The sequence below is a fragment of the Epinephelus moara genome, chromosome 1 (assembly GCF_006386435.1).
Source record: "Epinephelus moara isolate mb chromosome 1, YSFRI_EMoa_1.0, whole genome shotgun sequence".
Lineage (NCBI taxonomy): Eukaryota > Metazoa > Chordata > Actinopteri > Perciformes > Serranidae > Epinephelus > Epinephelus moara.
The window spans coordinates 7596384-7621503 of NC_065506.1; the positions used below are offsets into that span (position 1 = coordinate 7596384).

The following is a 25120-nucleotide window of genomic DNA, read 5'->3' on the forward strand; positions in this document are numbered from 1 at the left end:
CTGTGGATACGGGTCGCTCTAGGCAACTACTCAGTAAGGGTGAGGGAAGGATCGTGGTTTGGATGCAAGCACTTTGGTACATAGGGGTTAAGGGGGCTGGCGTTTTTCCCTTCATCCTCTGTCAGGTCTTTACTGTCTTTTATCTGGTGGGGGCATAAGGTGCCCAGAAAATGCTGTGGTTAAAAAAGTCCAACATTGGTCATATTTATGCGCTAAAACAAACTACGTCTGCTACCATTTTTCCTGTAGGACAGTATTCAGTGTCAGAAAGACACCCACACTTTTTACAGAAAGATAGACAGTATTTCTTATAAACATATCATATACATATCACTCTTCATCCAGGCAGTAATACGCCAAAAAATAAAGCATCATCAGATCACTGAATCATCCACCAACTCTGCAAACACTTTTTTTTCTGTCATTGCACTCAGTCTTGTGCACCCAAACATTGTCTAACAAACATACCCCCCACCCCGCCCGCCAAGACATACTTCCATTTCGGGACACCGAGGTGCCCGAGGCGCACCCACTGCCAATCTCCGTCTTTACCCGACGACAAAAACACAACTAATTGGAGTACCACTGCATGTTTTCACTAAAGGCACAATTTAATTACATCTGAGCTGGGAATGAGTATTTTGGGAATGTCTGTATGTTCATTCAAACAAATGGAGCGAATGAAAAGCAATATTTGTTTTGCTTTGATTAGCAAACGGGCAGGGTAATTTGTTAAGGAGAAAATGAGTGAGGGCAGAAAATCTCTGTTTAACCCCCAGCTTTCCAGTGGTGGACTACTCTAACTCTGTTTCCCTCACACACGCATACACACACTTCATCCCTAAACGTTTGTGCCCCTTCCATCCTAAACATTAATGAACTTTTGCTTCTGGCTTTGTGACTCTGACCTCCCTCTTCTGCTCTCGTTTTCTTATTTCTGTCTTTTTTTTTTTTGTCTGCCTTGCTTTCTCCCTGATTCAGAGTCTCCGTCCTGTGGTCCTCCTGTTCATAAATCCTTTATTAATAACTCAGTGAATAATGTAAAGAGTATTGTTTTCTCCAAGGTTGTATTAATAAACATGAATGAATTTATTTGTCTTCACCAAAGCATGATTAATGCACATTAATGCCTGGATATTGCTCACTCTGCCCTGCATCACCAAGCACATATCACCCCCACCCCGTCTCTCCCACCAAAAACAGGAAAAAAAGACCTATCAACATTAAATATTTATGGCATAATATTAATGGTTTTGTAAAGAAAATAACAAGTTATTAATCCTCTGATTAACAACTGATTAACCTTTTTTATTAAACACGTGATCCGTGCATCATCGACTCAGGATATGTCGACTGACTGCGCTGCAGAATAATTATTTTTGTGTCTTTTCTAATTGCAAAAATCGCATGGCTGAACTATATGTGTGTGTATGTGTTTTTTTTTTTCCTCTTTTGCCTTGACACATGCAGAGATACACCACTCGCACTTGTTCAAACAACATGAGATGTATGTAGCCCGAGATTACGACGGGGGATAAAGGAAAGGAAGAAAATAAAACACACAAACATAACATAACTGGCACATTCTTTCACATTGAGGGAGAACAAGAGCAGCGCCTAAATTTAGCAGCAGATCTCTTTAAAACAATGGGGTTTAATTCACATATCCGTTTATTCTGCAGTCACTGGCATGGGGTGGGAAAGTGGAGTGAAAACACGGCTGAAGGACAAAACATTTTTTCCTCCTTTTTTGTGTCTCTGCTCATCCCAAAGCTATTGTCTGTGTATTTTTAGTTCTTGTCAACTGAAAGACAGTTATGTTGTGTTTTCTGACATAATGGCACTGTCTTCAGATTGGAGAATTAGGCACAATTTGAATCTCTAGTTGAAATCCACCATTTTTTTTTTCATCTCTTGTTCTTTAGTAGTGTTTTAGAAATGGTTCAGTGTTAGACCCAAAAGTAAAAGTACTCATTATTCAGATTGTCAGAGTATAATATTATTCCTGTTATTACATGATTAAACTGATGTCCTAATGTGAAAGACAACAACAACAAATTTTAATGTTGACATTGGTTGCAGTGGAGATATTTTAGCCATCTTGATTTGTCAGGTAGTTTAATCTGTAAGAATACATCATATATGTTCTGTATGTACAGTGTAACTACTAACTACAACTGTCAGATAAATGTAGTTGAGTAAAAAGTCCAATATTGACTCTGTATTGAGATTTAGCTGTAGGTAAGTCTCTTATTGCAGCTGTTTGGGGATTGGTTGTTGATTCATTGTTGAATCCATTCAACAATTGTTATCTTGTAATTGTGCTAACTAATTTTGCAATACTTTCGGTCTGACTGTTGTCAATGGAATCTTAGAGTTTTCTGATTTTTAATGATAACCATTGAATTTGTTGTTTAAAACTATTTTCACAGTTTTACAATTACATCCTGTAAAAACTACAGAAGTATTTTTTTTTTGCCATCTTCAACCTTTATGAAGCACCTTTCCCACTGCACAAAAAAACCCCATTAACTCCAGCTAACATCTGGGTTTTGTGTGTAATGGGAAAGGTTACAACTGGCACTCACACACGGGTCGAATGACTCCTCAGCAGTCAATGGTATTTATCACCTCTGGTTCTGATCAGCAGTGATGGAAACACAACACCTGGGTGAACACGCAAAATGTAGGCATTTTACTGACAAGATGCAATGATGCGCTGCCACAAAATACCGACAGTCTTTGTCCAAGCAGCACTCAAATGTTGTTGCACATTTGTTTGTACTGAGTTTGAGACTGAATATTCAAGAGATATTAAAAAAAAAATAACCACTGTTACATTTTTACTTGCCTCCATACTGCTTTCTTTTGTTTATTAGCCTGTTTTCCGGCCTGTCCCCGACATTGAACGTGACGCACTAGTTAAAAAACCCCCAAAACAAACAGAAAGGCATGCTCATCTGCTGCAGAGCCATGCACAAAGGAGTTTATAGACTATTTTTAGTGGGTTTTCCTGTGTATAAAAAAAACTGCGTACATGTGCAAATTTTGGTGAAAAAAGGGTTTTAGAAATGCTCTTGCTCACTGCATAGCTGTGCACCTACGTGTATAGTGACACACAGTCAATCTAATATTTGAAATATATATTTTTCCCTGATTTGGAGGAACAATGAAGGTGACAGATATGAACAACAAACATTGTCTCAACTTTATTTTTGGTGTTCAGTCATCATTACATTAACTTAATGTATTAAACAGCCGTATTGATTTTTTTTTTTTTTTTTTTTTTTTGACGTGCTGCTTTAACACAGACAGAAAGAATAGATCTGTACAACACACTGTATATAAATAAGGTATTCCTGTTTGAATTGTCTTTGTGTAAAGGGAAGCATGAAGTGTCAACACAGCTACATTTCCTGCAACCCGCCTTTATAAAACCAAGCTCCTCACATCAACTCACCTCAGCTGTTTGCTTTACTTCAAGCCTTTCTTCCCTATGCACCTTTGCTTGGCATCCTTTTAAGCTAAACTCGGCTTTTCTTCGGCCCAGTTTGCCAGTTTTCAGCTCTATTAAAGGCCTGAGCAATGTAAAGGACAGCAGCAATAGATGTCTTTCTGGTGAGCTGCATGAGGGGATAAATATGTTGGGGAACACTTGTTGTGAGTTTTTTTTATTTTTTATTTCCTTCGTCCCTTGCCTATGATGGATCGTGGCTCATTCCTGCGGGGGGTTTGCTTTGTTACTCTCCCCCTTTCTCTTTTTCACCCTCTTTCTTTTTCTCTCTCCCCTGCTGTTCTAAACACCAACAGCAGGCTTCACCTTGTCTGCTTTCCTTTAACAATTGGACCTTGCATGGGTCACTTTCTCACATTTTCCTCGCTTTCTCAGATCCATTATCTCAGCATTCAAATTTCTTAGCTGTCCCTTAAAGAACACATTGTTTTTCCATCTCGTATTCTTTCTTTTTTTGTTCTCTCTTTTAACTCCTGCCATCCTGGGAATCCACACAAACCAGTCACACACCCAAACTGGGGGGAAAAAATCCATCTTTGAACTTGCTTTTAGTACTGTTTGTCCTAATTACAGATCATTTTATCCCTGTCAAAAATTCTACTTTTTATTGTAATGTTGCCCTGGATGCTGATCCTATTGAGGTTCAACCTTATTTTACTCTCCTGGAGCTCCCCATAAGACCTGGATTCATCACATGTATTCCCCACGGTCCTCCCTACTGTGGTCCCTTTCTTTTTTCTCTCTGTCTCCTACCAGCTCTGTCTGTTCTTGCTGTCTTCACATTTCCTCTTTTTCATTCTTTTTTCTTTTTGAAGATATCATTTTTTATGCTATCATCAAAATGAATTAGTCTGATCCCAAAATACGCAGAAGGACATATGGTTTGGCCCAGTTTCTGAGAAGTGCCGGGTTCAGTTTTTGGTCATTCTGTGAAAAAGGATGTGTGTGTGTGTGTGTGTGTGTGTGTGTGTGTGTGTGTTCCTTCATTTACAAGTTGGATTTTCAGGGCCTCTTGGGAGTTGGAAGGTATTTATAGTGCTGCTCACACAGAGGTGGACTTCACAGTAATTAAGAAAGCAGTAAAGGTGGTTAATTCTACTTTTCTGATCACTGTTTTAATCTTCTGTCCCGCTTTTCTTGAAAGGTACACACACACACACACACACACACACACACACACACACACATACACACACATGCATACACACACATGCACACAGAGCGGCAGGTACATGAGCCTTAAGCCTCTTATGACTCCTTGTCTCCATGCAGTGCAGACACAACACTGTGTCAGGGAGAGGTTTAGGCATGGTGCGGGCCTTCCTTAATTACTGGGGGATTGCTAAGCAGATACGACTGTGCTTTCACTGCACTTGGTGCTGGGTCAGTGGAGGCCTATGAGATTAGCTGTACACACAAGCTTCAGTCAGAAAAAAAAGTCAGAAACATGCTCAAAAAGAAGTTGAAGAGCTTCAGTAAGACAACAGAATAGAGTTCAAAGCTGCATCATGCTACGGAGCATTGGTCTTTGTCAGTCACATGTGTGGATTGTGTGCGACATAGCCGAGGCGCCATTTTGAAGGTATAACTACAGTTGGTGGTACGGCAAATAAGACAATTGGATAAGTTATCCAATACATTAAATCATCAACCTGGAGAAACAGAAACAAACTGAGAGAATATAATACTGAGACAAACTCGGCAGGGATGCCAGGAACTGTTACTTGGCAAAATTGTTATCTTCTAACTGCACTGATCCGTACAAACTGTCCCGATCCTGCATTGCTGTCTCCAACCTCATTCTTGGATATTGTCAACTATCTTGTTTACAGTGCATATACCTGTAAACACCTCAGAAACTATAAATTCCTTGAAGCCCATGGACATGTCATCAGTGGCTGGGTGCAGGATTTGCTTACATTTCAACCTAGGCTGATATGCTACTGACTTACCGTACTTTTTTATTTATCATTTAAAAATGAATGCTTAATGTTATTGCTACTACTTTATACTACTAATATAACTGAGGTCCTCTGCTTAATTTGGCATCATGTTTCACTTAGTAGGACTCCGATTTAATAAATCAGCAGTTATAAAGATGTGTAAATCGTATTGTTAAGGGAGACAAACATTATCTGGGAAACATAATGTTTATTCACTTTACATAGAACCAAAATTAATACTGAATTATGTAAACTGCTTGCCAAATTAGTTAGTGTCTGTTCATGAGCCATAAAAAAATCATTGATCATCTTTTAGAAGTGGATGTTTACCTTGAGCAATCGGCTACGCTATCTATAACAATATGTTAATGGAGCAAGGCAAGCTAATTGCTAAGGTGATTGGTTATAAAGTAAAACAACCAACACTGTGTGAAAGAAATCACCGCATGTTCAAAAAGGAATAAAAAGAAGCAGAACGATCTAATCCTTTCCCCTTTTTCATACAATATAAATACTTAAAGAAATGCTTCACCTCTGCGAAGTGACCATTTGCATAACTCACCTCATGTTACATTGAATTAGTCAAGAAACTTTGTTTTTCTCACATATGTCCACAGTGACGGAGAATCCAAAAAAGCCAAACTTTCCTCATGGATTGAAGTAAACATGGAATGCTTTTAACGACAGCAAAAAATGTATAAAAACATCTGTTTACAATTCCTCATGCAACTCGTGCAGTAAAAGCCAAGTCTTACTTATAGTGTGCTCATGACTTCCCAGACACAGGCATTTTTGCTTAAACATTACAGTTTAAAACATGTCAGTACAAACAGTCTCAGGCACAGCCAAGCACCATCTCAGGGCATGTTACTTGTAGGCAAAAGTGCGTTATAATATAATGTTTCATGAATTCAACATAACACATGGTGAGTAATTGATATACCATTGGTCATTGTGTGGATGAGGTATTCCTTTAAGCATCCTGAAGTTATATATTGCTATGTGCTATACCATAAAAGGGAACACTAAGAAAATGCAGAATACCTTAAAAATGGCCATTAAACCCACAATGCACTTCGGTTATAGCAAGTTTTACATCACATGTCAAAGACAGATTGATTGATTGCCACTCTTTTCCCATTTATCCAGTGTCATAAGTTTGGTACGAGAAACGTGTCTTAATATATTTCTGTCATGAAAAGTGAAAGATATATAAAGGCCTGTGCTCCCCAGTTGCCTCCAATATCTACAAAAACTTTCTGTCTTCACTCTGTAACACTTTTATTGGCTGTAGTAAAGAAACTCACTGTGAGAGCAGCAGCCTCTTATTTTCAAAGAGGCCTTTGGAAGTAACACACATGGGACTTGAACTATCATGTCTTTAATATTTAAAAGAATAGTAGAGATGTGAAACAGGATTGTGTGTGTAAGTGTGTGTGTGTGTGTGTGTGTGTGTGTGTTTAAGAGAGATTGCTGTCACTAGTAACTTGTCTGTAATACTCAGACTGACATATTAGGCTATGTGAAGGCCACTTATGAGTCAACAATTACAACACACACACACACACACACACACACACACACACACACACACACATAAATTAATGTATGTAGATAAATGAATATATATACTATACACTATGTCAGTACAGCACTGCAAATGGACATTTTTTCCTTTAACAACAAACACACATGGTTACGTTTAGCCAACACATGCAAGTGGTTGGGTTTAGGAAAAAAGAACTGGGTTTGGCTTTACAGTTAAATGGAAAGTGAACATTGGCCTCCCAGGTGAAAGTCAGCGGTTGATGGACCCATCCACCACCTCTATCGCCCGCCCTACTCGGACTTCTGATGCTGCTGAGCACCGTTAAACAAGAACAGTGACCGGCTGCGTAACATACCATTGTGACGGGGCAGCTGTTTTTGTTAGTGTCTAACGCCAGTAGTCACTGACCAAGCGCAGATTTTCGACAACTTCAGAGTGAGACTGGGTTGGCAATACCATAATTGTGTCAAGCATGCAGGACTGACACACGCCTTTTGAAATTTGAAACATCACAGTCAGAGGCTGTGCTGACTGCCTGCGACTGCTTTTGGTCTGTGGTGTCTCCATCCCAATTAGCAACCCAATGGAAAAAAAATGTTGGCATTGTACATTTCTGTAAACCACAGTTCTGTTGCATTTGTACATTATTATGTAGCGGATACGTTAAAAGTTTAGGTTTCAACAATGCTGTAGTTAATGTCTGGGTAGGTTTAGGGCACAGAAAACAGTTTGTCATGGTTAGGAAACAATCATGTTTTAGCCTAAAATGCCCAGTTTTGGGGAAGCTATCCCTGCTGGAAATGCAGCAATGTCTCTGTAAAAAACATCAGCTTTTAGTTGCACCATCACAGGACAAGACTGCAGTGGTCTACAGCTTGGCAGGGCATCTTGCCTAGGTGACACACAATCCTAAATTCCCTCCACCTACTGATGACAAAGTCAGCTCACTACATCACTTAAAAAATGTTGATATGATGCTACCAATCTGTGGTTTGCAGAAATGTATGATGCCATTTTCTTGTGGCAACTGGGCTGCTCGAGAATGTAAGACAAAGAGCACTGAAGGTGTTCTTTAGGCTTGTGGTGGACCAACACCATACTAAGAAAACATTTGTAGTTTTTTTTTTTGTAGGACTGAGTTCTTAACCCGTTTTTTTACCATGCTCCCAAGTTGATACCCAAGTCATAACTCCAAGTTTAAGCTGAACAATTAGCTGAACCTTAACCTACTCTGATTCTAAATCTAAGAAGTCTCACTCCCTTAAGTAGTGGGACATTTTACACACCTACATTACTTGAGTCATACCTCCTGTAATACACCTCCTCTCAAAGAAAGTAGAGAAAAAGTGGGTGAACACCCACTTCCCTCCTCTCTGCGGAGCACATAGGCCTGTCACTCTGCTGTGCACACATTCGATTTGTCACTGAACAAATACAGAGGCACGTCGAGCGCAGTCAAAACACTCCAAACCATCGCGAGTTTCGGTGGGAGGATGACACTTTCGCCTCCTTGTCACCAGCGTGAGTTTGGACGTACCATCACAGGAGTTTCGGTGACAGCCCAGTGAAGGCTGCTTTGTTTGCCTAAGTCGTCTCCATTCCCTTTAATGAGCCATTATGGTTATGTTTTGTCTCAGTCGTGTTCGTTGGCTGGCTGAGTTTCTGAGACGGCAAGACAGAGGAGAAGTGGGTAGGGGGCGGTGGTGATGCGGGGAGGCCGCCTGTCTTCAAACCTCCTTGTTGTGTTTCAGTAAAGAGAAGCTATCGGAGAAAGACAGTGAAAAAGTAGGAGAAGAAATTTTGAAGTTTGTATCGATATATTAAAATTTTATCAAAAACTTGAGCCAGTTAATGATGTCCACTTCTGATAATGTAGAATCCTTGTAAATAGTTTCAGAGGACAGAATTAAGGCTCTGACAATGCTCCGCCCAGTTATGACTACTTAAATCACCTATAGCGTCATTGTTCCACAAAGATTTAAATTGTTTTGCTGAGGTGTTTTTTTTTTTTTTTTCACTTTGACAAAAGCATGGCAATGTCACCACTGGCCCTCAAAAACTCCTGATGAACTCCTACAAGAGAGCAGTAGATAGCCCCCCAATTCCTCACCTTCACTCTGATAAAATTTCCATCACCTCTTTAGTCACTCTTAAACATACCCCAAATCAAAGCCTGAGTCTTGAAGCCAAACTCTCCACTATCTTTCTCCGATCCTCTTTATCCTCCTTTTCTTTTGTCTCTGTTTGCCTGGAGGTGCGAGGAGCTTCCTGTAACAGAGCGGGATGGAATGAGATGGGATGTTGAAGGGGGTGGGGGGGAAGATGAGGGGAGTTGGGTGGCTAAGCAGACACTGTGACAACCCACCTGTCAGCAGGTACTCAGTATAATTGGTAAACGAAGGCCGCGGGATAGTAGCGGGGCCCCTTCTCTTCCCTCTGTCTTCTGCTCTGTTCTTTGTTTGACGAGTATTTGAAGTTGCCAGGCAGTCGTTGGAAGCTCGTTCCCTTCCTTGTTTGGTTCAGAGGAAGACAGAGGCCAACCAGGAGAGAGGAAAAAAAGAGAACACATGTTAAATATGAATCCCGGTTAGTGCGCTGGAGGTGATCAGCCAAGGAGTGGACAGCTACGCCTGTACGTGTCATTGTGGATCGTGAATGGATAAATGTGTGTTTCATCCGTATTAGACGTTTCCTCCTCTCTCAATGCCAATTCCAGCCATCAGGCTCTGTTTGCCCTCTAATGAAACATATTCATCTTCATCACACTCTCTCGCGGCTCTCAAACTTACTTTACAGCATAGTCAATTAAACCCTTAGGGGCCACTCTGTGCGAAAAAGGATATATAATGCTTTGACATTTCAGCGAGTCCACATTAGGCACACCCATAGAACATTGTGCTTTGAGCTGGATGGGAAAGAGTCATAGCCAAGCCTTGAGGTAGAGGATAGCCAGTCAGAGGGATTGGGTCTCTTATAAGCTAGTTAGCTCTTTGGATTCAGTTACTTATGCTGATGTAATAGGGCAATTGTAAGCTGATACTGAAGTCTCTCTGTGACCCCTACGCTGGCTCTTGTTCTCATATTAGGCTACCTAATATATACTTATGCGTATATAGTGTAACAATAGACTAATACATAGCTAAAATGGACTGAACTCAATTGAGGAGTGTATTAGTGTTATGGATCACCATTTAGGCTTCTTAAATTTTCAGAGTGTCCTTCTCAGGACTTTTGTTATCTTCTGTCTTATCTAAATCCGCGATCGTCTGCTTTGCTTGCTTGACTTGGTCCCTCCTAGACATTCATATAGTCATTGGAACAACTGGGGTCAGCAGTGTAACGATGCAAAGCAAGTCTCATAACAAGCCCACTGCTCTGGGGCTCTGTGTGTGTGTGTGTGTGTGTGTGTGTGTGTGTGTAAGTGTGTCCCCTAGGCTCGTAGTTGATCCTGCATCTCGATGGCATGAAACAGCTTTACAGGGCCAACTTCTCCTCAAGGCTGAACATCACCCCTTTCCCTTGTCATAACCCCGCCCCCCCCCCAACTTGGGGGCTCTTACTTGGATGTGTGTATGTGCAAGTGCACACTTCACATGCTTATCTTGAAGGCATCTCCGTACCCAATTAAGTGTCAAACGTGTTCACGAGAGTCATTTTTATTGTTGCATCATACCACACTGAAGGATTTATCGTTTTGAGAGAGTGATGACACAGGCTTTGTTTGTCTTTCCTTCAAGCCACAGTTGAAAGTTTTACAGTGATGCATTTTTTTTTTATTTGGTGTGTTCTAGAGCACAGCATGTAAATAATTGGCATGGAAGTGGTTTGACAAAAAAAATATTTAAAAACAACTTAATTCTTTCAACGACATAATCCTCAGTGTATCAGCAGAGGTGTTAGGTCAGAGATACACTTGCTTTTAGCAACTATGCGCACATGAAGACTACCTCACGTCCTCTGCATTCATTTGGAGTGTTGGTTATGCATGTCCTCAGAAGTTAACGTAATGTGTCCGCAAGATGTAATACACACATGAACGGTTGGGGCAGTGTTGGCAGAATGAGACACAGAAACTTTCCATTGTCAAAATATGCTTTATACATACCATCCATAATGGCACTTCACACTGATCTTAGAATTAACAATAGAGTAACCTCCTCAAGTGCTGCTGTTTTTGTTGTTTACATCAGGCAAATATGAATAATCTGCATAGTCTAAGTTCCCTGCTTTGCCCTCTAGTGGAATCCTTCAGTAACATCTGTAGTTTATAGGCAAGTATGTGAATAATTCCATTCACGATGCAGCCAGCTTTGTATGAAAAAATATATCTCCAGCCTTAGGGCTCAAAGATGAGGGAGTCTGTTCACAGCCAACATAAATGACCATCTTTGATAGAGACAGGCGTTACAACCCTGTATCACTACTAATGACATATACGTTGGTAACCCATAATTGATATGCAATGCCAACTCTGTATACTAGAGTTTTGTATGATTCAAATAAGTTTTCCCAATTATGTTGCGGTGACAGATGACTTTAAAAAATATAGATAAAATGAAGTACTGCTTTTATGTACGTTTATGGATGGTGGGTGTACAAAGTCCAAGAATTTGACGCCAGTGACTGGCGTTTGCATTTTGAGTCCCATGTGTGGTTACATTCAGGTAATGAAGGCACTTGAGTTGAGGTTAGAGAAAGATTGTGCTTTCAGTTAAATATCAGAAGGGTCAATATCGGAACCCATCAGCTCTGCTGACGATGCCAATATTTAGGAGATACGGTCTAGCTAGGGGATATACCGGCCAACACTTCCTCTTCCATGCATCACTCATTTTGGCTAATCTCTGTTAACAAATATTTGTATGTGAATGCAGATACATTTGAAAAAAAGCTAAGATAAAGCTAAATCACCGTCGGACGATAACTGATGGGTTTTGAGACTGCATTTTGGTCAAGATGTTCTGCCTCTCCACACAGGCTGTTTACCTGTTGTTTAAATGTGATTGGTCAATATTACTCAGACTACAAACTGTAACCACAACCCTTTGAATATCAAAACCTTGTCCCATTACTTACAGATTCTGCATACAGATGCAGATATCTGTATGCACACACAGTAGAGTAAATATATAATGTCTTGTGCTTGAAGTCACATTTAATTTTTTTCAATATTTAATCAAGACCATAAAATTTCATAAAAGTTCTTTTAGTGCCCAAATGTATCAGAAGCAACAAGAAAAATGTTTTGATCATGCTTTAATTGCTACGTGTGGATATTGCATTGCAAGAGGGGATATTGTAGGAAAGCAAATATGCATTTCTCATTTAAATGCAGTCCTAGCCTAACATGTACCATCATTTCTAACCTTAAACATAACTCAACCCTTTACCGAAAGCGTAGTTTATTTTCTGTAACCCCAATCTCTTACTAATTTTAACCATTGTGTAATTGCCATACATGTATGTTAAGAGATGAAAAATTCTGCAAGGCAACGGACAAAAACATTTTTTTTTTCAATAAATGTAACCAGGAGTTTTGCTGGATCATAAATTATCAGTGTTCTGCGTGGTATATAATGCTTTCATTCTTTTTGTGCCACGCTACAGAGGCCTGAGACTGTGATAATGTGCCGTCCTCAGACTTTTATTAATCATAATGACCTGGCCAAATCAATCAAACCAAAGCAGTTTTGGTCCATTTTGGGAAGCCAACCAAACTGCTCCAAATGTGCTTAGACGGTCTTAGGATTTCTGTTCAATGGCTCATAGTTAAAACTCAAGAAGGGACTTTTAGAAAAGTTTGAAGAATTTTTCAATACCGGGATTCAAGCCATGGTTCTTAACTCCACTAATATTGTATTCCCCCAATTATGTCCAGCTGTCACGTTCGAAGGATCAAGCTTTTAATTCATAGCAAGCCATCTCAGATTTCCTATTGAAAGAGGGATAATATAGTTGTGTTTTTGTTGAGGATACTAATGTCCACTGTTTTATGGCGGATTGTACGTGATTTCTATTTGTTGATTATGTTTGTTTGTATCAATAGATCTGTGCGTTTGAGTGTGTGTGTGTGTGTGTGTAAGATGGGTAAACTCTATTTGATATGCCCAGCCACCAATATGTAGAACAACAGCGCTAGGCTTCTATTGTCTTGTGCTGCTCTATGGGGGTTAGCTGGCACTGCATGAGAACAGATGTGTTTCAAATCATTGTTGTTATTTACCAGTGATAGGCTAGAGCTCAAGAAAATGTCCCCCTGTTCTGATTTATTCATTCGGACAGTGGATTTATGCAGAGATGCTGAAAACCTGGATCTTTTCTGCATGGATAGACGGGCAGATTTATTATTCATGAAGCTAATGCATTGTTTCTGTTGCTTTATATCTCTTTTTTGTTCTCTCATCCTGCTTTTTTTCCCCTCCTTCCCCCCCTCTTCTCAATGGTGCACTGAATTCTCTCAGGCAAAGGTTGGCAGTTAAATGTCTGTGTTGAAATGAGAAGTTTGAAAGACGAAGCGCTATCTCTGTATATATGTGTGTGTGTGTGTAAACTGATTTAAATCGCTCTTTGAGCCCTACAGAATGGCGCTTTAAATGTTAAATGGGGGTTGAAGCCTGCCTGAACTAATTTGTAGGGCTTTGCACCGTGTTGACATTTAAATGTGATAAGAATAGCAAACTGTACCGCCGACCTATTTTGAAGATGCTTTCGGAATACATTCACATCAACTGTGGCCTATAATTAATAAAAAAAGACAGGCCTCCCTCGCTCCAGATTTGATTATAATACAACCTTATAAACACACCAGGGATAGATGAGAGGAGACGAAAGAAGAAGAAGAAGAAGAAGAACTAGGGGAGGGAAGAGAAGAGAAGAATAACAGGAATAAAAACAAGAGAAATGATGGGGGCAGGAATTAAGAGGGAGGTGGATTGCGAACACCTGGTCTTTGAGGCAGATTGCGTTGGCTGGCTGCTGTGCTATCACATTACTCTGATCCTGCCTCTCTTGTTTGTCAGAGAATTGAGAGAGAGAGAGAGAGAAGGAAAGAGAGAGAGGGAGAGAGAGAGAGAGAGAGGGAGAGCGGGTGGCGGTGGTGGGGGGCGGGGTCGGGGTGTGCGAAATCAGCATGCAAATAACACCACATTGTTAACTTAATCAGATGCAGGGGGAGAAAATATGGAGAGGGATGGGAGGAGTGTGGTGGGGTTGAGGGGGGATTGCCAAGGAGGTGAGGCAGAAAGGAAGAGGGGTTTTGCAGTGATGGGAGACGGCAGAGAGGGTGCGCAGATTATAACCACCCACACCCCGGCTCCACCTCCCACCACTGCCCACATCCAACACCCTGGGGCTGCTCTGGAACTCATGGAGTAGATGCCGTATATATATGTGTGTGTGTGTGTGTGGAGAGAGGGAATATGAGGGATGCAGCCTCCTCAGCGCTCCATCAAGTGGCAGGCACAAGCAGTTAGCAGCCGGCTAGTGAGCTAGCTTGTCTTGGCCAAACCGCCGGTGTCAGACATTTTCATAACGCTACTGTAAATGTCAAGATATTTCTGTCATAAACAATAAGAATTGCAAGGCCCAAGCAACCCGTTCAACCACTTAGACACAAATGACAGCCGTTGTGGTTCTTAAAAATACAAATCACTCCTCCCAAAAGGCCACAGCTGCACTCTTTTCGATTTTAGCAATGCATTCTTTTAGGTTAGCACCTAATAAGTTGGGAAAACATGTAGCATATATGGCATATTTTGGAATATCCTGTTCACAGCATAGTATTTCATTACATCATAACCTAATCCACATACACATACATCCCTGTGTTTGTGTGTATGTGTGTAGTGGGACATTGTAAAGGGACAGTTACAGGAGAGTCTCTTTGTGTAAGCTTGAATACAGATGGTGTGTATGTGTGTGTATGTGTGTGTGTGTGTGTGTGTGTGTGTCTCGAGGGAGAAGTTCATACAGTGTACTACAGAGAGGTCATTTTTCATTATAAACATCCACTGCCTTAATGAACTTAGCCCCCTGCCAGAGCACACATGTACGAAAGTGCGTGTTTGTGTATGTGTGTGCGCGTCTTTTTAATGAGTGTGTGTACTGTAGCCTTTGTTGTGGAAGATAAGTCTGTGACAATGCTGAAGGTCAGGCAGGGCAGAGAAGAATGAGAGAAATGCAGTGTTGGCTGGGACAGACAGCTCCGAGCTGAAGCTCTGGTGTAGACAGACGTCAAGAATCCTGGAACACAGCCAGAGCATACCTTCAGAAACTGACACACACACACCACATATTGGTGCTACTATACCTGTGAGCATCTGTATTGGATATTGACTGGATTTGTTTTGCATAAAATGTCATGTAACTCTAAGTCAAATTCAGAATCACTTCCTTTACAGAGGAGAGTTGTCTGCATTTATCTTTTACTTTTAGTTAGGTAAACCGTTTATCTATTACTCTACCCGAGCAACTACCTGAACCATCATTTTAGTTTAGTTTCTGTTAACCACGGACATGTTACATTTGTATGTTTCATATATATCATATCAAGATTCTAAAGTAACAGGGTATGAGTGACTTTGTCATTGGGAGGTGGAGGGGATGGTGGATGACCTGACACTCAGGTGAGATCCCTGCCAAGCTGCAGACCGCTATTCAAGACCAACAAACAAAACAATTGGTTGGTCTTTGGCAAGTCATTGCTACATTTCCAGGGTTTTTTTGTCACCACCAATGGCGGACATGGGTGTTTTTTTAGCCACCCATCGTGTTTCCACCAGGGATATTGCCATGAAAAGCTGTTTTTTTTTTCCTAAGACAACTGCATTTCCAGCCGTGATAGTGCCACAACAAGCAGTTGTTTTTTTACCAAGACAACTGCATTTCCAACCATTATGCACATAAAGCGGCTGTTTTTATCAAATCCATTGCATTTCCAGCCCAACACATTCTCAATCCGACCTTTTCCCATATGGACGTTTGGTCATGGACTTTTCATGTTGAGATATGACATGCGAGGTACCCTGGATGTGTTGGTTGGTATGCAGTGTCAACGTCAGTCAGTTACATGCATTGTTTGCAACGTTGAGACATCACTGTGTTCCCAGCCAGAGTCTTCTCACTAAAACCAGATATTTTAGCCGGAACATTATCTTTTCCTAACCAAGTGTTTTTTGTGCGTAATCTTAACCACACATTAACCGCAGTGTTTGTCGAACCATAAAGGTTCAATATCTCCGCTACACAATAACAAAATGTAACAGACAGAATTGTACAATGCCAGTGTTTATTCCGGTGATTGAGTTGTTCAAGTTCAGGTGTTTATTGGTATTTTTCTTAATTGAGATACTCAAAATGTTTCCACATACCCCATGGCAACTGCAGACGCACCCCCTGGGGTGCAAGTAACTCTTGTTAGGTATCACTATTGTGAAGGACGTATCTTTCAAGTGTTGTGAGGACAAAATGTTCTTAAACACACACACACACACACACACACACACACACACACACACACACACACACTGTCAGTCCATTTTGCACATGTATGAATTGTGTGCACACACTTAAATGTGTATCCCAGGTGTGTATGCATGAGTTTTGCACCAGCAGAGCTCTGAACATACTTAAGTGTGTGTGTTTGTGTGTGTCACAGAGTGTTTTGTAGTCCGGTTCACAGAGAGGCCTTCAAAAAAAAAAAAAAAAAAAAGGCTCCTCTGAGGTTTCACCCAACTTCTCCTTCCTGCTTTAATCACGGCTGCCTTTCACTGAGGCGTTGGCATCGATGCAAACGCTGCCTCGCTGACATGTCTCTTCCTCTCTCACTCTTTTCTCTCCATCCCCCTTTCATTTCTTTTATTTCCTCCTGTAATTCTATTCATCCCCCTCCACTCACCCCCCCCCCACAAACCCCATCTCTGATCTTAAGAGCAGTCGCCACAGTGTTTTTTCTGATAAACTCTGATAGATAAACATGCTCTCTTATGTCCCCGAGGCTCTCCACCCTCTCTCACGAGAGCACACCCCTCCAAAGCACTTCCTCTGCAACAATTAGTCTGTAATAAATACACCCTGGCCTTAAAGTAGATAATGCACAATTCACTCTCTCTCTTTCTTTCCTTTTATATTAAGTGCCACATTAGCTCGCTGTACATATCTAACTTTGATGCGAAAGGAGGGAAAGAAGAGAGTGTGGTGATTTTTTCTCTCTCTCTCTCTCTTCCTCCCCAGGCACGTCAAATGTGCGTGAGAACAATAGCAGCTATAAGGCCACTAAGAGATATTGTAACATATGCAGAGCATCGCAAGCATTTCCACTCAAGTCTGAGCCTCTTGATGGCTTTGATAAGATTAGTTTGCTTTCTTAAACAGGAAGTGTGCTGCTTAAAGAAAGAAAAAAAAAAGACACAGCATGGTTGCATAATAAGTTTAACTACTTCTCAGAGAGCTAAAGTTGCTTTCAAACTCTTCAGATTAACAAAAAAAAAAGAAGCGACGCAGAAAGTGGAGGAGAGGAGAGAGATAGAAAGGGAGTTTATCAAAGTGATGGAATAAAGAGAGATTTAACACGGTCATATTAAAAAGACATGCGGCAGTTTCAATATTTAAAAATCCCATTTGCTTCGACAGAAGAGCTTTTTCATTCAAGAGCATATGGCAGCAGTACCTGTATCCAGCCTCTCTCTTATCTCCGTCAAAGACAAAGAGAAAGAAGGAGTAAAAGAGGGGGTGGTGGTGGGAGGGGTGGGTGTGGGGGGGCTCAAGAAAAAGAGATACTTTCAAACAGACATTCAGACATTGAAGAATCATTCAATTATCGGCAGCATGATGTAAAATAATTACCTGACTCGCTTCCTGTAATGAGTGCTGCTAATTAGCCATAGACTTTTGTTTTAGTTGAAAAAAGAAAGAGAAAGTCCCAAACTCCCAACTGCACAGAAGCTGTGAAAAGAAATGTTGTATGTTGAAGTAGCACCCCATCCTTTCTCTAAACACACACACACACACACACACACACACACAACGCGCACTGTGACTCCTCACTATAGGCTCACTTGGCTTGAAGGCACAATTTACCTCCCAATGTATGCACACACAGCTCTCAGTAAATAGTCGAGAGTGCAAAAAAAGATCCTTCTTCTCTTAATTAGCTGTGTAACAATTAAAGTCTCCTCTTAGTAAATTGAACCTTTGTCTCCCTTGCCTCCCTAGTTTGATTTCAGCACCTGTCACAACAACCCCTCCCTTTACCACCACCTCCACCGCTGCCACACACCCACCACTATTACCTCCACCACCACCCCCCCTTGACTGTAGTCATTATGCAAAACTCTACCAGAATGCGCCCAGCATGAGTGGAAGAAAACAGCAATTATTTCTGATATTCTGTTATTTAGGCCGTATTGACATTCAACTACTTTCTCCTTCTCTCTGTTTGTCTCTTTCTCGCTGCCACCACCTGAGAAACAAAGTGAGACTCCACTAGGTTTTAGTCTCAATCTTGAATCTTGTATGTCATCACTGCAGTCACTCCGCAAGAGACAAAGGCAGCGCTGGCCCATAATGTGACCTACAGATTTCTGAGTGTGTGTGTGTGTGTCTGTTTGCAGCATTGACATGCAGTGCAGAGGGTGACCAGTGATGTAAGCTATGACAGATACACTGTGGTCATTGTCTCCCTGACCTCTTTCTTCCCGCAGTCTAACCATGCGTGAGTGCTCTACACTGCCATGTCTGTTGTCTAACACACACATACACTCATGCACACAGTTATCGTGTCCTGCTTTTCTGACTGATTTGACAAGAAGAAGAGTTTAGTCACTAGACAGATCAGACCAAACACACACACAGGTACATCACAAAACGTCAGAGCCACATTTTCAGAGTTGAAAAGGAAGTTGATCATCGAGCCATACTTGAGATAAAACCACAAATGACCCAATATAGAGCCAGTATATTAGCATGAATACATACAATAAAAGAACATTTTTAAAGAGAAGCACTAAAAGTTTAAATTTGGGCCTGTATTGTAACTGTCAGGAGGAAACAATGGATTATCCACCCTACTGCAGGATTTTTATGTTTTTGATGTTAAAGGACCTTACTTTTGTCCTGTGTATCTTTTTTTTCTTATTCCAGGTACTGTAACACTTGGTTTATATTCATTTTACGACACAGTGGAAATCAATATGCAGAGACTTGAATCTCAAAACTATGTCATATCTGTCCTGGCTCCATTGTCAACAATGCCTTATTGTTAAAGCAAATATTTGCAAGTGGATTTGCATTATGTAGGGAAATTAATGCAACAATAGCGACCTGGAATGTAGGATGAATATATTCAAATTCTTAAATACCAAAAAAAAAAGATAGAAAAAAAAATCCAAGGTACGCTAAGTAGCATTTTTCAGAAATTTCAAAGGCATTTTGTGGCCATCTTCATTGTCTGGAGGCATTAATTATAGTAAAGATGATTTGTTGTAAATTACATGTTTAGATTTTATTTGTCAGTTCCATTGTTGCTGTTTTTTACACAAATAGTTTTTATATTTGATAATTTCAATGTAAACTATATGTTAAGATTATAATTTTATGTTTTTTGAAGAACTATATTTTTGTCAAAGTGTAAACAAGCATGTTCTGTACAGCCTACAGTGTAGACCACTGGTTCCCAACCTGAGGTTCCCGACCCCCCTAGGGGTCGCAAACGCTTCATGTGGGGTCACGAGGCCTTCTTGATTTTAAGAGGTGTTAGAAAACCTTTTAAGAGATATGTAATTATGTACAGCAGTCCTATATCTCAGCATTTCATTCATTTCTGTAAAGAGAACTAAATGAAATTATTGTTTTAAAGTTTAGATTATGATTCAACATATAAACTTCTCACTAAATCTCACAGGATAAGGGCACAGTGAAGACCTGAGTTATATTAGTTATATTGACAGAGCCTTAACAGCCTTGCCCTGCTTTGGAATAGTACAGAAACCAAATAACTAATAAGAATGGCCAAGCATCAGGGTTAGGAACACACTCAGTTTCTCAAGAAAAGAAGCCTGTACTAAGTGTGTATAATTGTTAAAAAAACAAACAAAGAGAATTGGATAAAAAGTGTAAATTTGAACATTTATCTAAATTGCTTATTTCACACAAACTTCCTGCAGTTATTTGGGTTAATTGCACAGCTGTTCTGTATTATTAGGCATCCAATATAATAAGAAATATCAATGAAATATGTCACTTAGGCAGGGATCATCAGTTTAGTCAATAATAGAAAAGAGGTCCCTTAAGTAAAAAACTTGGGTACCACTGGTGTAGAGCTATATATGAAGTTAAAACAGGCTTCATTGCAGGTTTTACACTGTGACACCCTTAAATCTTAAGTTAAAGAAACATTTCTTTCATATCTGTTTTGAAAGGCTGATATTTAATGTCTCCCAAAAGGACACTCTCAGCAAATTGATAAATATCTGTTTAATACACACAACAGCAATAACAACCAAATAAGCTGCATGCAGTACTTAAGCAGGAGTGACGCAGTGTATAAGTACAAGATGAGGCACGTTCTCTATCATTATCACGTCAGTTACCATGATTTTTATTTATTTTTTGTCTTTCACTGAACTTCACTAAACAGTGGCTGCTTAACAAATGTTTGGTGCTATTAATCCCGCGCTCAGTGCTTTATTCGCTGCTGCAGGGGTCTGTCCACGCTGCTGCGACCGCTATTGTAACGCACTCAGGAGGGGAGAGGTGCTCACAGATGTATGTGCACACACACGCACAGACACACACAGACACACAGACACACAGACACACACACACACACACGCACACGTACACACACACACACACACACACACACACACACAGACAGAGACATCTGCAGGTCACCATCATCATAGTGGGAATAATACCAGGGATGGTTATCATAAAGGGAAGCTTTGAGCTCCCGGCCGTCTTGGGAAGATGATTTGGCTGGCCCGGAACAATGAACTGTGGGAATCCGCTTGTCCTGCATTGATCTTCCTCCCATGGCATCCCCTGCAAGGCTGTCAGAGCGATGGACGGATAAAAAGACCCACAACATTTTTCTTTCTCTCTCTCTCGCTCCCTCCCGGTGTCTTTCTTTTCTCCCTGTCAGGAGGGCTCCCACTGATCAGCGGGGATGAGCTGAAAGTTGAACTACCTGTTGACAGGACCTCTTAAACAGCCCTCAATGACATATTGTGCAAGAGAAAGAGGGAGGGGTAGAGACTCCTGTTCATTCATATTTGTCACTGATCTATTGAGTCTGTGCTCTCATGAAAGCCTTGTTCCCTTGCTTAATATTTTGTCAGTGTTAAAGCAAAGCAAGGAGTTAGGGCCTACATACAGTGTTATGCATAAGTTATAAAATGTGTGTATTCATGTAAAAAAAATACGCCCTCTTTTGTCTTTTCAGTGTTGTGTTTTAGAAGGTGTTGGGTACAAATTGGTCCCTAAGAATGTGATTGGTGTTTTTGTCTAGTCAGTCAGAGTGCTGGCCCTTTCAGGGTACAGGAAACACCTCCCTAAAGATCCACAAGCCCTTTGAAAGAGGAGGACACAAAAATAGAAAAAAAAAGAAATGTGTATTTGTTCATATTTGTAAGGAAAAACAACATATTTAAAGTCAAATCTAGATGAGATCTGATCTTGGCCATGTCTGCAACTCTACTTTTTTCCCCCCTTTAAAAAAGAACAATCCATCTCTGAAGCCTCACATCTTTTTGATAGTGCGGAGTTATGCGTTTTGATCAAGAGGCTCCAGGCATGGGATGGAGTTAGGATTGAATCTGGCAGGGGTTGTGTGACTGTCTTCCATGTGCAGTTCAGAGTGTTTTCGCCTCATTACAGAAAGTAATAATGCAGTGAAGTCAAAGAGCGGGAGAGAGGAAGGAAAACAAGGCAGCTTTTTTATTGAATTAATTAGACGCCTTGCAAAGACCACCTGCAATAGAAACAAAACACAAGCCAGGAAGAAACTCATATCTGGTCTGTTCTACCTCGAACTTGAACTAAAGCAACTTTTACCAAGAGCTAATTGATCTTTGAAATGACTAGGAAGCTCTTTTTTTACTTTGAAAACATACTTACAGCTACTGAATGGATCTGATTGTCCCTGCTGCTTATAGCATTCAGCTCACAGTGCATGTAACATATGGTAAATACCCACATTGTCCCTTAAACACAGATTACTGGAGCTGTAGCCCCCCATCCCCCTACCCCTCGTCTCATTAATGATTTGGTGGAAATATGATGGAATTCAGCACATTGTGAATAATGATTGATTTGTTTAATGCAATGAATTACTTCATTAGGACTTAATGAGGTATTGCATTGTGATTAGTCGATGGGTTTTGTGTCGATACATGTCAAAATAACAAAGTAAAGTCCAACTAATGGCTTTTCGATCCTTTAGTTTCTCCCCATCTTGTCTTAAATGTCAGAGCAAAGTTTTATGACAAAACTTGGGCCTAAAAGTAACTTCAAAAAGTAGATGCAGGAGTTTGTTTGAAATTGTTTATTTTAATATGAATTTATAATAGGTAGCTATTCCTAATATTGACGCTGTCTTTCATATACTTTATATGGTTACAATTAGACAGCAACACATACAAATCCCTTATGCATTTATGATGCATGGTACCATTGATAAGACAGAAATGAACCGAGCACATTCAAATGCTGACTGAAATACACTTCCATTGTGTTACAGATACCACTTATAATTAAGCTGAGGCTTGAAGAGAAAAAGAGCAGGGGAGAAAAATGCATTTAGAGAAACCGAGCGAAATCAGTTTTCTGTGCGTGTGCATGAATGTGCGGAGGACTCTGTGTGTTTACGGGGTGCACGTGTTGCTTTGCTGAATATTAAACCACAAACTATAAAGACAACAACTGAACCGTCGTGAGAAAATGCTAAAGGAAGTCTTTGTGGTTTTAGAGGTATCAGAGGAGCCAATAGTTTTAATGAGGCAGCATTGCTGTACATGCCAGGAAATGATAAGGTTATACAGGTTAGAATAACGGCAGAGAGATACTGTACCAGCAGAACGCTACACAGTGGATGTGTTGAACATATCGGCGTCAACGCAGGCTACACAGCCATGGCAGAGACAGTGAGACATAATAGGGACAAAGTGGCACCAAGTCTTCCTTAATACAACCGGTAAGAATGACAGACCTTGATCTTCTAAAGGCAGAGCACTGCTACATAGATATTGTGTAGAGTTGTTTCCTTCTGTACATTTGATGGATATTTTGCAAGAGGCTTGTAACAGTAACAGTCAGCATGATGTCAAAATAGAAAGAGTTGCTGATGTGATTTCTGTGGGCAGCCATTTGATAGTGCAGGGTGAGTTGCAACGTACTCCCCGTGTTTTTTAGAGGGCATGCGCATATTGAATTGTTGTCTGTAGTCAAAGGGTTGTGTTTGAGTGTCTTTGCCTGCGCGTGTGTGTGTGTTTCTACTTGTACACCACCCTCAAATTCCTTGCATGTGTGTGTGTTGATATGAGCAGAGGGGGGATGTCACATAAGAAATGTCCTTTTTAATCAGGGGAAAAAATATAAAATGACTGGGGAGCAAGGCAAGCATATTAATGTGTCTCATTTGCATACGCTCGTCAGCCAGGATACGTTTATAAAAAACACAAACTGGATTCGTCAGTTCATTTCACATTATTCCATTGTCTATCTGCCTTTGTTATATGTTAAAGATAAAGGCAGAAATCAAATTGAAGAAAAGGGCAAGCTGCTATCTCCCCAAATGAGCAACAGCTCATCAGCCTAGTTTAAATCACAGATTTCTATTCCAAAAGGCAGCCGCCTCTGTAAAAAAGGGCCCATTCAAATAAGGTCTTCTCCGATATAAGCACGCCTGGTGATGGAAGCTGGGGTGTCACATAAATACAATTTAAATCCCTAAGCCATTTAAAGCAGTATAACAAAGTTTTATCTTTCTTTGCAATTCTCTCCAAATATTATTCTCACAATAAATGTACACATATAGAGTATGTATATATATATATATATATATATATATATACAGTATATGTATATTTTCCATCCAAGAATAAACTTTTTATTATTAGGCTTTTATGATGCTTAGATGAACGCAGCATTATTCAAGTCACATGAAAGCACGATCATAACATCTGTCGTAAATTTAAGTAGGCTTTGGCAGAAGCATATCTAGCTGTTATCCGCCTGCAGAACATAGCATGCCCATTATATTCTTGATGAATTCAGTCGAATTGCTTAAGATAGTTGTGGGGAAAAATAAGGAGAATTCAAAGGGCAGCCCACAAGTGTCACATTCCTTTAAACACAAGTGGAAGCAGCTCACAGTGTCTAATTCATCTGTGCAAGATAAGAATCCACCATCAACAGTGTGTTGGAGGGGCCAGTGGCTAAAAGAACAGGCACCCCTTATGTCTACTAACCTCCTACTGATGGGAGAGAGTGAGGGAAGAGAGAAAAAATTCAAATGAACGAGAAAACAAGCAGGCCGAGTACAATGTTGAGTCCTCCCTGCTTTAGAAACATACTGTAGGTGGAGAGAGAGAAAAAGAAAGGGAGAGTCTGGCAGGACCTCAGTTGCCCTCTGTGCCTGTAAAGTGTATACTGAACATGTGTGCACATATTTTTAACGTGGGTGTGCCCCATTGCTGCCAGATTGGATCCATAAGCTGTCTAAAATGATCCCACTTTCTCTTAAAAGTGAACTCACCTAATGCCAGTGCTTTACACTGCCTCTCCATGAAAGGATTTTTTGATGATTATAATCATGCGTTATAGCACAGTGGCTGCCACTGTTACCAGGCAGCATACTAATCAGCTTAATGAGATATTATACAATATTTTGTTGACCAAAGCAGAACTGTGGTTATTGTTTCTGAGGGTTTGACCCCTGCCAGCAGCCAGAGGAAGTATGCAGATAGATGTTTATACCTCTCCATCTGGAGAGCAGATGGATCTGCATTAAAACCAATGTTATTCATTTTTTTGTTATTTATTCACTGATGTTACACATATGAAATGGAAAACCTTCTGCTGACAGTACAACATGTTCAGAAAATGGTAATATATTTT

At 40.4% G+C, this 25120-nt stretch overlaps 1 protein-coding gene across 2 annotated transcripts in view; it reads left to right on the forward strand.

The window, feature by feature from the left end:
- Positions 1-25120, forward strand: part of znf536 (zinc finger protein 536) — a 242856-nt gene that overhangs the window by 107376 nt on the left and 110360 nt on the right. The window lies entirely within an intron of this gene.